Consider the following 15459-nt stretch of genomic DNA (forward strand, 5'->3'; position numbering starts at 1 on the left):
AATAGTGGAATGGAATGGAATGGGAGTAGAATAGAACAGAATAGGACACACAAGGAATTTGTCATTGGTGCATATGCTCTCTGTACATAAAAGAAAAGATACACGTCAAGAATCATGAGGTACAACACTTAATGTTAGTTATAGGGTACAAATAAGCAATTAGGAAACAATATTAATATAAATCAAAAGGATACAAGCAACAAGTTACAGTTATAACAGGAAGGAGATGGGCGATAGGAACAATGAGTAGACTAATGCGTGTGTGTGTGTGTGTAACATTTTTGCTGATAATGAAAATGAAAGGAAACTAGATCTATTTCAAGCTATTTTGCTCTCATCAGCTAGCCATGTCCTTACTGGGATTTGAATTATGTCTAAATACTATAATAAATAATTTCTTGCTGACATGTGGAAATAAGAATAAGTGCTTTGCCACCAATTCCATCTGGGGTGTCTCCCTCCCCTCTTTATAGCCAGGTGATTATCTAAGATGCTGCATCCATGTAGCAACCAGATTTGGCCTTCCTGAGCATTTTGTTGAATTGCCACAGGTAAGTGTTGCTCTTTATTTAATTCTTCAATACCTCTTGTGGTAATTGGAATAGGTCTGACCAGTGGTTCACCTGGATATCCAGAAGTGAGGAACTAGGCACTCTTGCTTCTCTTTGTAGCCAAACTGGTTAACCAGCCTTACTTATGTATACTAAATTTAAAGCAGGCCTTCCCCTGATGTTAGATAACAGTTCCTCATCAATGAAAATTGTAACTCAAACCGGGGTTGTACAATAAAGCTCAGATGAAAAGCTCCGTGCAAAAACAAAATGGCAGAGATACAGAAAATTATAGCCTAGTTCTGGTATCTACAGAAGTGCACGTCTCAAAGTAGCTCGGCTGACAGGGCCAGCAGAAATACAGAAAGTAAATTGGGAGGAAGCTTTCAAGCTTGTGTGAGATGCTGGGAAAATAGCTTCCACTTTGTTCTGCACCTCTCTTAAACTTACATGTGACCTCAGGGAAGCATCTGTAAGAACTTGACAATGGAGCAGACCACTGGCAGAACCCAAGTTTCTTTCAGACATTTGCATCACAGTCACAGAACTAATAGGCTTTTGCTAGCTCTATTTGTTAATTTCAGACCTGGCACTGGTTCAAAATTAAAAAAAAAAATTAAAAAGCTTTACATTCATAGCATTTAAAAGCAGATGCAGCCTTATTCAGAAGAAGTGTCTGTATATAAAGAAGCTGTATAGGGCTTGATTGATGCTATTCAGAATTCTGGACAGGCGCATGCAGACACACAGTGCAAGCCAGGTTTTGATCTCTTTGCAGTCCAGGCAAAATTGCTCACGGAGGGCAACGCCAGACAACTGAAGTGGGGTGTATGTGTGTGTTATATCAGGAGGTCCATAGGCGCTGGGGAGATCCTAGCCCTGGCAGCATCCACAATCACATGGTTGATGAAGCTTTTTAGAAAAGTGTTTTGGGAAACTGAAATACAGCTGTGGCTACAGGCTGCCACAAAGAAAAGAGGGGTCAACCAGCGGTGGGCTACGAGCAGAACGCTAAATTATGCTTGCCGCCGCGGCTCATAAGTTCTTGCGGGGCCACTGTGATTTTGCTGCTGCACCTGTGGAGGTAGCAAAATCGCGCACGGAGCCACGGGTGCGTCCGTGTTTTGGCATGCGTGGAAGCAAAAATATCTCAACGAAACATGGGCTTACCTGCAGCTCCATGCACAATTTTGCTACCTCCACAGGTGCAGCAGCAAAATTGCGCTGGCCCCGCAAGCACTTACGAGCCGCGGCGGTGAGCGCAATTTAGCATTCCGGCTCGTAGCCCACCGCAGGGGTTAACCTATTCTCCCAAGCACCTGAGGGCAGAATAAGAAGCAATGGATGGAAACTAATTAAGGAGAGAACCAATCTAGAACTAAGGAGAAATATCCTGACAGAATGATTAATGAGCGGAATGACTTGCCTCCAGAATTTAATTCAATTTAATTTAATTGATTTACATGCCCCCCAATCCTGTAGGATTGGGATGTTGTTGCCAAGGGTGGCACATGTAGGAAGTTGTGGGTGCTCCAATACTGGGAGTTTTTAAAGAAGAGATTGTATAAGCATTTATCTGAAACGGTAAAGGGCAGTGATGGCGAACCTTTTTTGGGTTGCATGCCAAAGGGGTGTGTGCATGTGCTAGCATGTGTGCATGTGCTCACACCCCTTCCCTCCCTCCCTGCACTGCCCCTATGCATGCGCACAATCTCCCTGTCCCATGCATGCGCACAGGCCTCACTGAAGTCTGGGACGGTGAAAAAACAGCCAAAATAGACGTTTGAAAAAATAGATTTCCTGTTTGCCCGTTGTGCTGTTTTTTACACTCCTGACAGTTCAGGGAAGTTTCCTGAAGCCCCAGAGCAATGTTCCCTTTAATTTTTTTCCGGTGTGGGCGGAAAAGTATAGTGTCTGAGCGGCAGTCCTTTTGGTACTGGGTGGCATAGAAGTATAAATAAACAAACAAACAAACAAACAAACAAACAAATAAATAAATAAAAGAATCCCTTTTTATTAAAAGAAATTAATAATAAAACAAAACCAAAATCTATTGCTATTATTATTATCTTCTCCTCTTTTTCCATCCCTGTCTCCTCCCCCCTTGTGTGTGTGTGTGTGTATGTGTGTGAACTCCTGAACCATTTCCAATAACAGGTGAGCTATTGGAAATGGTTCAAGAGTTCACACACACACACACACACACACGGCTGGGTTTTTTCTCTGTTATTATTTGGGTGCTTTTTACCATATGCTTTAAATCAAGAGTCATTTCTCTCACTTTCTCTCCCCCCCTCTTTCTCTCTCTCTTTTTGTCACTTTCTCTGTCCCTCTCTTTCTATCTCTCCCCCCTTTCTCTCTCTCTCTCTTTCTCTCATTTTCTCTCTCTCTCTCTATTGCTTTCTTTCTCTTCTCTCTCTTGCTAGCTCTCTCTCCCCCTCCCTTTCTCTCTCTTTCTCACTTACTTTCTCTCCCCCCCCTCTCTCTCAGCGAGGGGGCTGCGAGAACGCTTTTTCCGAGCGCTTCGGGAATGCCTGCCCTGCCTCTACTGCAGCCCCCTTACTGAAAGTCCAGTACAAAAGCGCTCCCACAAAGGGGCTGCGAGAGGGGCGGGGCGGGGATTCCCAAAGCGCGCGGAGAAAACCCTTTTGCATCCCCCTGGCTGGGAGCGCAGAAGTGGAGGAGGAGAAGCTGCAGCCACCACCACGGCAGAAGTTGCTCCCCAAGGCAGGAGGCGGCGGAGGAGGAGAGGGGGCGGATCGGGCAGGCGGGGGGCAGGCCCAAGAGGCCAGGGGCGTGAGGGGGCCGGAGGCACCGTGGGGAGGCAGGGGCGGCCGCGGCTCCCTTTCCTTCTACTGCCGGCGCCTCCCCGCCCCCCCGCACAGGATGGCAGGGGGATGGGGAGTGCGCACCCGTGGAAAAGGGTGCGCAAGGGGTATTTTGGGGAGCGTGCGTGCGTATGCGCGCAGCTTACAGGGAACACTGTCCCAGAGTGGGAGAAACAGCACAACGGGTAAATCAGAAGTCCATTTTCTGAAATTATGATTTGCCTGTTGGGTGGAATTTTTGCACTCTGGGGTTTTAGGGAAGATTCCCTGAAGCATCCGGAGGGCGAAATGACCTCCCCCAAGGCTGAAAATCAGCTGGCCATCGCGCTGGAGGTGACAAAGGGCAACATCTTGCGTGCCTTTCGATATGGTTCCGTGTGCCACCGGTGGCATGCCTGCCATAGGTTCGTCATCATGGGTATAAGGTTTTCTGCCTGAGGATGGGCTGGGAATAAAAGAATATAAGAACTTATCATTTAAAATTATTTTTTTTAACTTTTTTTTTTTAAAAAAAATCTTTATTAAGTATATGTGTTAAAAATAAAACAGAGAAATATAAATATAATACATGACATATCAATCATATATGTTGTATTATGACAGAAATAAAAGAAAAGAGAAGGAAGAAAGAGAGAGGATACAGAAGTTATAGCTAAAGTTAAAATTTTTAATAGGGCAACTTCATGCTGCAGCTAGAGGAGTGGAAGAATGTGCTTTCTAGCTATCTAGCTTGATGGGACTGTACAAGTTTTCTGCTCATAGATTTATTGGATGTCAAGAGAGAAAGAAGGGCAAGGGAGGAGATTGCTGTTGCCAAGGCAACCAGTGGATTTCCCTTTATGCCTTAGGATGGGTTAAAGCAATAAGGTTCAGTTGCACGAATCCATGTCATTTGTGATGAAAAGTGTGTTGCCTCTCTGTAGGTCACTATTTGTAAATTCAGTCCAAATCTTATTTGCTAGCCATTTATTGGGAAGTAATTCTGCCCCTTCAGATCCAGGCAATCAAATCAAATTGCTGCTGCAAATGGATATTGTTTGAGATTTTAATATTACGAGGGTCGCCCAGAACATAATGCACCATATTTTTTTTCTTCAACAATTATTTATTGAACACAATGAAACTTACTCACAAGAAAGAATGATGTTTCTTCTACACTTCCTATTTTTCCATGTAATCTCCTTCCCGTTCTATGGCCTTCCTCCAGCGAGACACAAGGGTGTGTATGCCGTCGGTACCACTCCTTGTTCTGGTCACGAAGCCTTGGAGCTCTGCCAAACCGTCTTCTAATGGCCTCACCCTCTGTGCCCAGCGACTAACCGTACTTCTGTCGACTGCAGATTCTCCATAAGTACGCAAACGTTCGTGAATGTTCCCAATAGTTTCTTTCTCTGCAGTGAGAAATTCAATGACGACACACTGCTTATAACGTACATCACTTACAGATGCCATTTTGAAAACACTGCTGCAGCTATGCTATCTGTCTGAAGAACGTAAAATTTAAATACGCATTCCTGACAATTCAAATACAATTCAATACAATTCAAATACAGTGATGCCTTGTTTTTCGTGGGTTCGATGTGTTCTAAGACAGTGTTTCCCAACCTTGGCAACTTGAAGATATTTGGACTTCAACTCCCAGAATACCCCAGCCAGCGAATGCTGCCTGGGGAATTCTGGGAGTCGAAGTCCAGATATCTTCAAGTTGCCAAGGTTGGGAAACACTGTTCTAAGACTACCTGTGAAAAATGAATTTCCGTGAAGTAGAGGAAAGATATTTTTTATGTATTTAATGAGTATTTGGACTTTAAAAACCCACCCTTTGCATTAAACATTCTATAATGTTTCTCAGCTGGAACTACATGTGATATCCTACCAGTTTCTTTAATAGAGTACAGTAGTACTGTAGAAGAATTTTATGAATTTTCAATGGATTTAAAATTTTTAATGGATTTAAAAATCTTTGAAAACCTGTAAAATAGCGAATCCGTGAAAGCTGAACCATGAAGTAGAGAGGGATTACTGTAATGGGTATCTAGTTTCGCGTTCGTACCATTACTTGTAGGTTGAGGGAGGGGGGGGGGGGAATCTGGTGCATTACTTTCTGGGCGACCCTCGTAGCTCATTGATGAATGAGACGTTAACAGGGCAGCCTCATTGCCAGGGACAGTGGGGACAGTCATTGTCTGAGAGTGACAAAGATGGAAGAGGAACTTTTTCATAAAGTGACTTGCAGTGCTAACAGTGGATATGGAAATAGTAACCTCTGCCGTCAGGCATGGGGGAATTGAGACCCTCTTCCCCCTAGGCCTTTACAATTCTGTGCATGGTATGTATGTATGTATGTTTGGGTTTTTTTTAATATTAATGGGTTTTTAATTGTTTCTAACATCAGGCTACTATTGTACACTGCTTTATTGTTGCTGTTAGCCGCCCCGTCTCTGGAGAGGGCGGCATACAAATCCAATAAATAAATAAATAAATAAATAAATAAATAAACTGGCAAACCAGCTTAAAAAGAAGAGATTCTGCTATCAAATTTATTGTATAAAAATGGTCTCACTGAGATGATAGAAAGCTTATTGGGAGGCTAGTTTAGCTTTTGATAAATACTACCCAAGCTTATTTTATGAACAAGTTTGTCCCTATGGTGGTCATGGTATGTCTCTGCCTCTTACTGACTTAATACATCCACATGACAGCAATCATTACTTTCACCTTAAAGGGAAAGATGCATAGTGTAGAGGCTTTGAACACACTTAGTTAAGTACAGTGGTACCTCTACTTATGAAGTTAATTCGTTCCGTGACCAGGTTCTTAAGGAGAAAAGTTGTAAGAAGCAGCAATTTTTCCCATAGGAATCAATGTAAAAGCAAATAATGTGTGCAATTGGGGAAACCACAGGGTGTGTGTGTGTGGAGGCTCTGTTTCCTCCCAGGAGATTCCTAAAGAGGCCCCATGGAGGCTTCTCTCTGCCTTTTCTGGCCCTGTTTCCTCCCAAGAGATTCCTAGAGAGGCACCCACAGAGGCACCCACACCCTCCCGTTTCCGGTTACAGTTTTGGAGGCTTGGATTTGTATGTGGAAAATGGTTCTTGAGAAGAGACAAAAAAAAATTGAACACCCGATTCTTGTCTAGAAAAGTTCGTAAGTAGAGGCGTTCGTAGGTAAGAGGTACCACTGTATTTGAATTTCAGGTAAATTCATCTGAAAGATAGCAAAAAATCCTGCCTAAAACTCAGAATGCAGTTGCAATCCATAGTGACACCACTGAGTTGGAAAGCCATGGCTTCTCTAAATAAGGTAGTCCATTTCTTACAGAAGCCATTTGTTCGCAGAAATGATATTTTTTAATTTATTTATTGCATTTATATGCCGCTCATTCCAAACCAGACTCTGAGCAGCTAACAACAGTTATAAATACAAGTAAAAAACAGTAAAAAAAATCAATAAAATCGCATATATCATAAAATAAACCCATGCATACTAACAATCAGTCTTAATTCCAGGCCTGCCGGAAAAGCCAGGTTTTGACGGCTTTCCAGAAGACTGGTAAGGAGGAGATAATGCGAATCTCTGGGGGCCGTTGATTCCACAGGGTCGGAGCCCCCACAGAGAAGGCTCTTCCCGAGGTCCCGCCCACCAACGTTGTTTGGCGGATGGGACCTGGAGAAGGCCAATTCTGTCTTTACTGGCTGCAAAGAGGTATGAGGGAGGAGGTAGTCCCGTAGACAGTCGGGCCCTGAGCCATTTAGGGCTTTAAAGGTCAGACCATTTTCTACTACGGCTTGACTTCCTGGCTCCAATCCTCCCCCGCAGGGAGGCGGAACCAATGAAGATGTTCCGCCCCAGGCGCCTGATGGACCCAGAGGGCTTTCAGACGACGCTTGGGGTTATTCCAGAGGCACTCGTCCACAGTTCGGCGGAGTCTCTCGCGGAGGCCTGGAACACGGCTGCAGCGGGGGCTCTTGACCGGATTGCGCCTTTGCGACCTCTCCGAGGCGTTAGACCCCGTAGAGCCCCATGGTTCAACGAGGAGCTCCGGGAGTTGAAACGCCAAAAGAGACGTCTAGAGAAGCGATGGAGGAAGAGTAGGTCTGAATCCGATCGAACACTTGTAAGAGCTTTTATTAAGACTTACAAAGTGGCGCTCAAGGCGGCAAGATGCGCGTACCATGCCGCCTTGATTGCATCAGCGGAATCCCGCCCGGCCGCTCTGTTTAGGGTGACCCGCTCCCTTCTCAACCAGGGGGGAGTTGGGGAGCCCTTGCAGAGTAGTGCCGAGGATTTTAACACGTTTTTCGCTGATAAAGTCGCTCGGATCCGGGCCGATCTCGACTCCAATTGTATAACAGAGTCGACTGACAATGAGTCAGTCGAGGTGACTGGGGCACGTACTTGTCCACCTGTCTGGGAAGAGTTTGATCTGGTGACACCTGATGAAGTGGACAAGGCCATCGGAGCTGTGAGTTCCGCCACCTGTTTACTGGATCCGTGTCCCTCCTGGTTGGTTTCGGCCAGCAGGGAGGTGACACGGAGCTGGGCCCAGGAGATTACCAACGCTTCCTTGGGGAGGGGAGTTTTTCCATCACTCTATAAAGAAGCGCTTGTGCGCCCCCTCCTCAAGAAGCCCTCCCTGGACCCAGCCGTACTTAACAACTATCGTCCAGTCTCCAACCTTCCCTTTATGGGGAAGGTTGTCGAGAAGGTGGTGGCACTCCAGCTCCAGCGGTCCTTGGAAGAAGCCGATTATCTAGGTCCCCGGCAGTCGGGTTTCAGGGCCGGTTACAGCACGGAAACCGCTTTGGTCGCGTTGATGGATGATCTCTGGCGGGCCCGGGACAGGGGTTTATCCTCTGTCCTGGTGCTCCTTGACCTCTCAGCGGCTTTCGATACCATCGACCATGGTATCCTTCTGCACCGGCTGGAGGGGTTGGGAGTGGGAGGCACTGTCCTTCAGTGGTTCTCCTCCTACCTCTCTGGCCGGTCGCAGTCGGTGTTAGTGGGGGGCCAGAGGTCGACTCCTAGGTTTCTCCCTTGTGGGGTGCCTCAGGGGTCGGTCCTCTCCCCCCTGCTATTCAACATCTACATGAAACCGCTGGGCGAGATCATCCAAGGACATGGGGTGAGGTATCATCAATATGCGGATGATACCCAGCTTTACATCTCCACCCCATGCCCAGTCAACGAAGCGGTGGAAGTGATGTGCCGGTGCCTGGAGGCTGTTGGGGCCTGGATGGGTGTCAACAGACTCAAGCTCAACCCGGATAAGACGGAGTGGCTGTGGGTTCTGCCTCCCAAGGACAATCCCATCTGTCCGTCCATCACCCTGGGGGGGGAATTATTGACCCCCTCAGAGAGGGTCCGCAACTTGGGCGTCCTCCTCGATCCACAGCTCACATTAGAACAACATCTCTCAGCTGTGGCGAGGGGGGCGTTTGCCCAGGTTCGCCTGGTGCACCAGTTGCGGCCCTATCTGGACCGGGACTCATTGCTCACAGTCACTCATGCCCTCATCACCTCGAGGTTCGACTACTGTAATGCTCTCTACATGGGGCTACCTTTGAAAAGTGTTCGGAAACTTCAGATCGTGCAAAATGCAGCTGCGAGAGCAGTCATGGGCCTACCCAGGTATGCCCATGTTTCACCATCACTCCGCAGTCTGCATTGGTTGCCGATCAATTTCCGGTCACAATTCAAAGTGTTGGTTATGACCTTTAAAGCCCTTCATGGCATCGGACCAGAATATCTCCGAGACCGTCTCCTGCCGCACGAATCCCAGCGACCGATTAGGTCCCACAGAGTGGGCCTTCTCCGGGTCCCGTCAACTAAACAATGTCGGTTGGCGGGCCCCAGGGGAAGAGCCTTCTCTGTGGCGGCACCGACTCTCTGGAACCAACTCCCCCCGGAGATTAGAACTGCCCCTACTCTTCCTGCCTTCCGTAAACTCCTTAAAACCCACCTTTGCCGTCAGGCATGGGGGAACTGAAACATCTCCCCTGGGCACGTTTAATTTATGCATGGTATGTCTGTGTGTGTGACTGTTAGCATATGGGGTTTTTTAAATATTTAAATATTTTAAATTGTCTGATTGCTTATGATTTGTTTTTTACATGTTGTGAGCCGCCCCGAGTCTTCGGAGAGGGGCGGCATACAAATCTAAGTAATAAATAAATAAAATAATAAATAATAAACCAACACCTTGAATTGCGTTTGGAGACTGACTGGCATTCATATTCATAGAAGTGTTGAACTTTGCAGCTTGTCTAGATTTTCTTGACCCAGGAACTGGTCTATTGGTATGAACTAGCACTGGAAACATTTAGTTCAGCTATGGAAGCTCTCTAGGTCTGTAATGGCGAACCTATGGCACCATGACACAAGTGGCACGCAGTGCCCTCTCAATGGGCATGCGAGCCATCGCCCTAGTTAAGCTCCACCATGCATGCATGTGCACCACCCACCGGCCAGCTGGTCATTGGGTCTCTGGTGCACGTACAGGGTGTGTGTGCAGGGACCCTGTGCATGCATGCTTTGTGCACTTTCTCCAGAAAAGGTTAGCCATCACTGCTCTAGCTCGGTGTTTTTCAACCAGTGTGCCGCGAAGCTCAGCAGGAGAGAGAAAGAGAGAGAGAGAGAGAAAGAAAGGCAGGGAAGGAGGGAGAGATAGAAAGAGAAAGCAAGAGAGAGAGAGAGAAAGAGAGGCAGGGAAGGAGGGAGAGATAGAAAGAGAAAGCAAGAGAGAGAGAGAGAGAAAAAGAGGCAGGGAAGGAGGGAGAGAAAGAAAGAGAGCAAAAAAGAGAGGAAGGAAGGAAGAGAGAAAGAGGGATAGAGAGAGAGGAAGGGAGAGAAAGAGGGAGAGAAATAGAGCGAAAGGGAGGAAGAGAGAGAGAGATCCAAACTTTTTTTAGCCCCCCTTCACTCCCTCCTGCTCAAGGTGCCCCATTATTTTGTATATGTAAAAAATGTGCCGCAGCTCAAAAAAGGTTGAAAATCACTTCTCTAGCTGATACTGATGGGGACCCGGATTGTGGGGGCAATAGCCTAGCTCTGTTAAAAAAGTGCTATTGCTAACATGTTGTAAGCCGCCCTGAGTCTAAGGAGAAGGGTGGCATAAAAATCAAATAAATAAATAAATAAATAAATAAATAAACAAACAAACAAATAAACAAACAAACAAATAAAGTAAAGCAGGAATTCCCAACTAGTGGGCCGTGAGGGGTTTTCAGCTAGGGCGTGGAAACAGCCACCGAGTACACACACATGCATGCGCGTGTATCCTCACTTGTGGAGTAGCGGGGGAGTGTGAAAGCTCCATTTCTGTGGGTGGCAGGTGTGCATACACTCCGCTCAGCAAATGGAGCCGCATGTCTCCCCTGCAGGTCCACAAAGCCCAAAACATGGAAATCTGTTGTATTTATAAACTTGTACATTCGGAAGTACTTGTACGCTATAAGAGAATACAAAGTAATTGCTTAGAGTTCCTGGGTGAAACTACAGGATGCAAATAGTCCTTGACTTACAACAGTGGTGGAGCCTGTCCATTATAGTTGCAAGTTGCCATAGTTGTAAAGTGTGTGACCAATTCCATTTTATGACCTTTTCTTCTGGCAATCACTCAGCAATTCACTGTGACCTTCAAGCAAAACTGTCAGAGCTTCAAAACATGTGATGTAAGCCCCTTTTGGGGGACTTTTGAGGAGGACCATTCATAACTTTGAATGGTTGCTAAGTGAGTGATAATAAGTCAAAAACTACCCTTGTATAATTAATTATCTACACATTTGGGCAGAAGACAATTTCACACTGTGGGAAGCATAGAAACATAGAAGACTGATGGCAGAAAAAGACCTCATGATCCACCCAGTCTGCCCTTATACTATTTTCTGTATTTTATCTTAGGATGGATATATGTTTATCCCAGGCATGTTTAAATTCAGTTACTGTGGATTTATCTACCACGTCTGCTGGAAGTTTGTTCCAAGGATCTACTACTCTTTCAGTAAAATAATATTTTCTCATGTTGCTTTTGATCTTTCCCCCAACTAACTTCAGATTGTGTCCCCTTGTTCTTGTGTCCACTTTCCTATTAAAAACACTTCCCTCCTGGACCTTATTTAACCCTTTAATATATTTAAATGTTTCGATCATGTCCCTCCTTTTCCTTCTGTCCTCCAGACTATACAGATTGACTTCATTAAGTCATTAAGGAGATACTGATTTGAAATTTAAGACTTGCTCGAATGCAAACCTGCAAATTCCCACGTGGCATCAATATTGTAATTATCAACACTGAAATTAACTGAATTAACATTGTCCATTAAGACATCCATCAATCCATCCATCCATCCAAAAAAGACACTACTTGCAGAGGCTTCATGCATTTTTATTACTAAATTTTTATTACAGTTTAACAAGCTCTCCCTGAATAAACGTCTAACGTATCATAGACAAATAAACATTGAACATATCACCAAACTAACTGTAGATAATTCTATGTGTTCTAAAACAAACAGAAATCACATGAATTCTGTGCAAAATCCATACTTACAAAATTGTTAATATTTACAGCAAACAGCTACAATTCTTACAATCCAATTTAATACAGTCATGTCTTGGTACTAGGCTGCTTTAAAATTTGTAAAATTTGGTATGCATTTGAAGTGAAAATCTTGTCCGGGTACTTGTTTTTCTCCCAGTACTCAACACTTAAGGCAGAACTTTCTAGTGTCGGTTGCCTCATGACACGCTACGTCTTCCGACTGAAATAAAGGATCACGGAGTAGGTCAGATGGCTTGCTCAGTACTCGTTTATAGTACTCGTCGCTCCTCTCGACTTAGAACAATTCAAATTCAGATGCTTGGCAATTGACTCATATTTATGACAGTTGCAAATGTCCCATGATGATCTTTTGTGACCTTGTTACTTTGTTACTACCTTGTTAGTAACCATGTTACTAACTTAACAACTTGCAGTGATTCACTTAACAACTTGCATTGAAAGCAGAGATTCACTTAACAACTGTGGCAAGAAAGGTCGTAGAATGGGGGGAAAACTCAACTTAACCAATATCTCACTTAGCAATAGAAATTTTGGGCTCATTTGTGGTTGTAAGTTGAGGACTGCCTGTACATAGGATCCCAATTTATTACCAGATTAAAGTTCAAAAACTTACAAGCAGCTCTAAACTTTGAGCCCCAATCCTCAAAGGCATTATAAACAGTAAAGGAATTTATAACTTATATAGCTATTATTTCCATTTGGAAAAAGACACTATTTTTAGCCTGATCCTGTGCCTTTTTCAGGAGAGCAAAACGAATAAGGCATTAATTTGAGGTCCTTACTATGCAGAATATAGAAGTCTGAAGGAAGGTTTGAAAGAGGCTTATTAACTGCATTCTAAATTATCAGGTTGCTTTGTTAATTTGCCAATCAAAGCGGCTTGACATATGGACAGTTTTTGTGCAAAAGAAAAAATGTAGGAAGATAATTGATTAAATGTTCCTATCCTCCTTATTGCCTTCCTTCCATCAATCATCACCTCCTAAGATTGGTTTTTTAAACAACTAGTGCATAATATGTACTTCTACTCTAAATCCCACTGATATTGGCAGGCAATAATTAAAAAGCAAGGTGTAAATCTCTCACAAATTTGACAACAGATCAGTTACAAAATGTTCAATGCTTCCATGGCCAACGACATAAACAAATAGCCTGGCAGTTTCACACCTGTCCCAGGAAAGGTTAATAAGCCCTCACTAACAACTATATCAAAATAAATATTTTGCAGCCAGAAGTAACCACCTCTAAGAAGATAAACTGTATAGAAAAACAGGACTGTCTCTAGGGCAGTGATGGCGAACCTATGGTGCGGGTGGCACACGGAGTCATATTTGCTGGCACATGAGCGGTTATCCTAGCTCAGCTCCAATGTGCGTGTGTGCCAGCCAGCTGATTTTCAGCTCACCCATAGGCTCTAGGAGGGCATTTTTGGCTTCCAGAGAGTCTCCAGGGGGATGGGGGAGGACATTTTTGCCTCTGGAGCCTACTGGGCCCACCAGAGTTTGGGTTATGGGCTGTTTCAGGCCTCCAGAGGGCCTTGGTAGGGGCAGGGGAGGCCATTTTCGCCATCCCTAGGCATTGAATTATGGGTGGGGCCACTTGTGCATGCATGATAACACATGCACATGCACTTTTGGCATCCGAGAAAAAAAAGGTTCACCATCACTGCTCTGGGGGACGGGGGTATCCATAGGTCAAGAAGAAGTCACTGCAATTGGAAGTCCAATGCTTTTTATAAGTGTCACACATGTAACCCCCAATAAAAAAAGACAGGGTTTCAATCAGGCAGAGACAATCTTGATTTTAAAAAAAATCCTTTCTGCCGATGTTTCTGTACACCTAGTTGGAAAGATATGGATTTGTCATGTGTAATTGCTGGAATTTTTACCACAACTGGAAATTAACACAGCCACTGTGGAACTATGTGCTCAACACCTGTGATAAATCATAAACAATTAGTGAATAACCTGGGCAAGTCATCCAATTGCCTTTCTTGATATACTAAGTTTAGGAAACCTAGAGTTAAGGGGAAAGCCTAACCTTTAACCTTAATCCATCTTTTCAGGTGTAGTGTACTTTTATAGTGTTTTAAAATGCTATTCAAATAGCTCCAAAATAAATTATTAATTTTAATACTTATCGTTTTCATAAGGAAAATAAATTTACATCTCATCTAAAAACCCATATGTACACATGCAAACTAAGAAGCCCACATTACAAATGTCCCTTTGAGTACCCAATATGTTCGTAACCACATGCATTTTACAACTGCATCATAAAGGGAATTAACCACTGATCTAACTCCCTGCTGGTTTATTCTTGATCTGAGTTGTATCACACATAACACTGGTTAACTGAATCATGGTTTGGATTAACCCAACTGTCTGTCTCACACAACACATGGAACCAATTTTATCCTAGTGCACTGGTTGAAATTACTTTCTGCAATGAATTATAATTTCAAACATAATGAATTCAGATTTTTATGTATGTAAACTTCTACAAGGAACTTCTACAAGGATTTACAAGAATTCTAAATGATTGGGGACAGTAATTTGACATTGGTAATTTTTTTTAAAAGAGAAAAAAAATGCTAATATAAACACAGAATAAAATATAAAAAAAATTAAAACTCACAAGTTTGTTCATAATCAAGTGATCCTTTAAATGTATAGTGGTATGTCGGAAACACCTTGGAAGAAATGACCAAGAAATGCTAAGGAATGATCAGATAAAAGACAGCATCATTCGCAGTTGAATAGTGAGCAGAGAAGATGTTCAGAAGAGACCTTAATTTTGGGGGCTGTACAAGAGATGGTGAGGGAATGGTACTTTCAGACTTGCAAAATTTTGCTGTCCTAAAGCCATGTCCCTACATCCCATTTTTGCAAAAAATGGCCCTGGTTTTTTTGCAGAAAATGGGTAGGCAAAAGGTTTGGGAAGCCTGCAGAGAGCTCCTGGGGATTGGGTGAAGGCAAAAATGCCCTCATTTTTGTGAAAAAACGGGTGAAAAATGGCCCATTTTTCACAAAAATAGAGACATTTTTGCCACCCCTCAGCATCGGGAGTTCTCTGCAGCCTTCCCAAAGCCTTTGCCTGCCCCATTTTTGTGTGTGTGTGTGTGTGGAGGGGGGGACCAGGTGAAAAGCGGTCTATTTTTTGCAAAAACTGCAGCATTTTTTCCATTTCCCAGGAGCTCCCTGCAGGCTTCCCAGACCCTTTGCCCATATCAATTTTTGCAAAAAAACCTGTGTGAAAAACAGCCTGTGTTTTTTTGCAAAAACAACTGTGTTTTTCCCTTCTAATTAACCCATCAAGCATGACTGAAGGAGAAATTCTGAGAGTTGAAGTCCACTAGTCTTAAAGTTGTCAAGTTTGAACATACTTGGTTTAGGGGTGCAAGGAACTTCAAAAGTGCCACCATTTGGTTCAGAACACTTTTTCCCTTGTTTTCCACCTCTAAAATCTAGGTGCATCTTATACTCCGGTGCATCTTATACTCCAAAAATATGGTATAT

The 15459-nt window shown here is 44.0% G+C and overlaps 1 protein-coding gene across 1 annotated transcript in view; it reads right to left on the bottom strand.

The window, feature by feature from the left end:
- Positions 1 to 11747: 11747 nt before the first annotated feature.
- TMTC4 (transmembrane O-mannosyltransferase targeting cadherins 4) overlaps positions 11748 to 15459 on the bottom strand; it is an 84721-nt gene continuing 81009 nt past the window's right edge. Inside the window, 1 exon segment of the mRNA XM_070751228.1 lies at positions 11748 to 13876. The gene's annotated coding sequence lies outside the window, so the exon portion shown is untranslated.

Source organism: Erythrolamprus reginae, chromosome 4 (genome assembly GCF_031021105.1).
Source record: "Erythrolamprus reginae isolate rEryReg1 chromosome 4, rEryReg1.hap1, whole genome shotgun sequence".
NCBI lineage: Eukaryota > Metazoa > Chordata > Lepidosauria > Squamata > Dipsadidae > Erythrolamprus > Erythrolamprus reginae.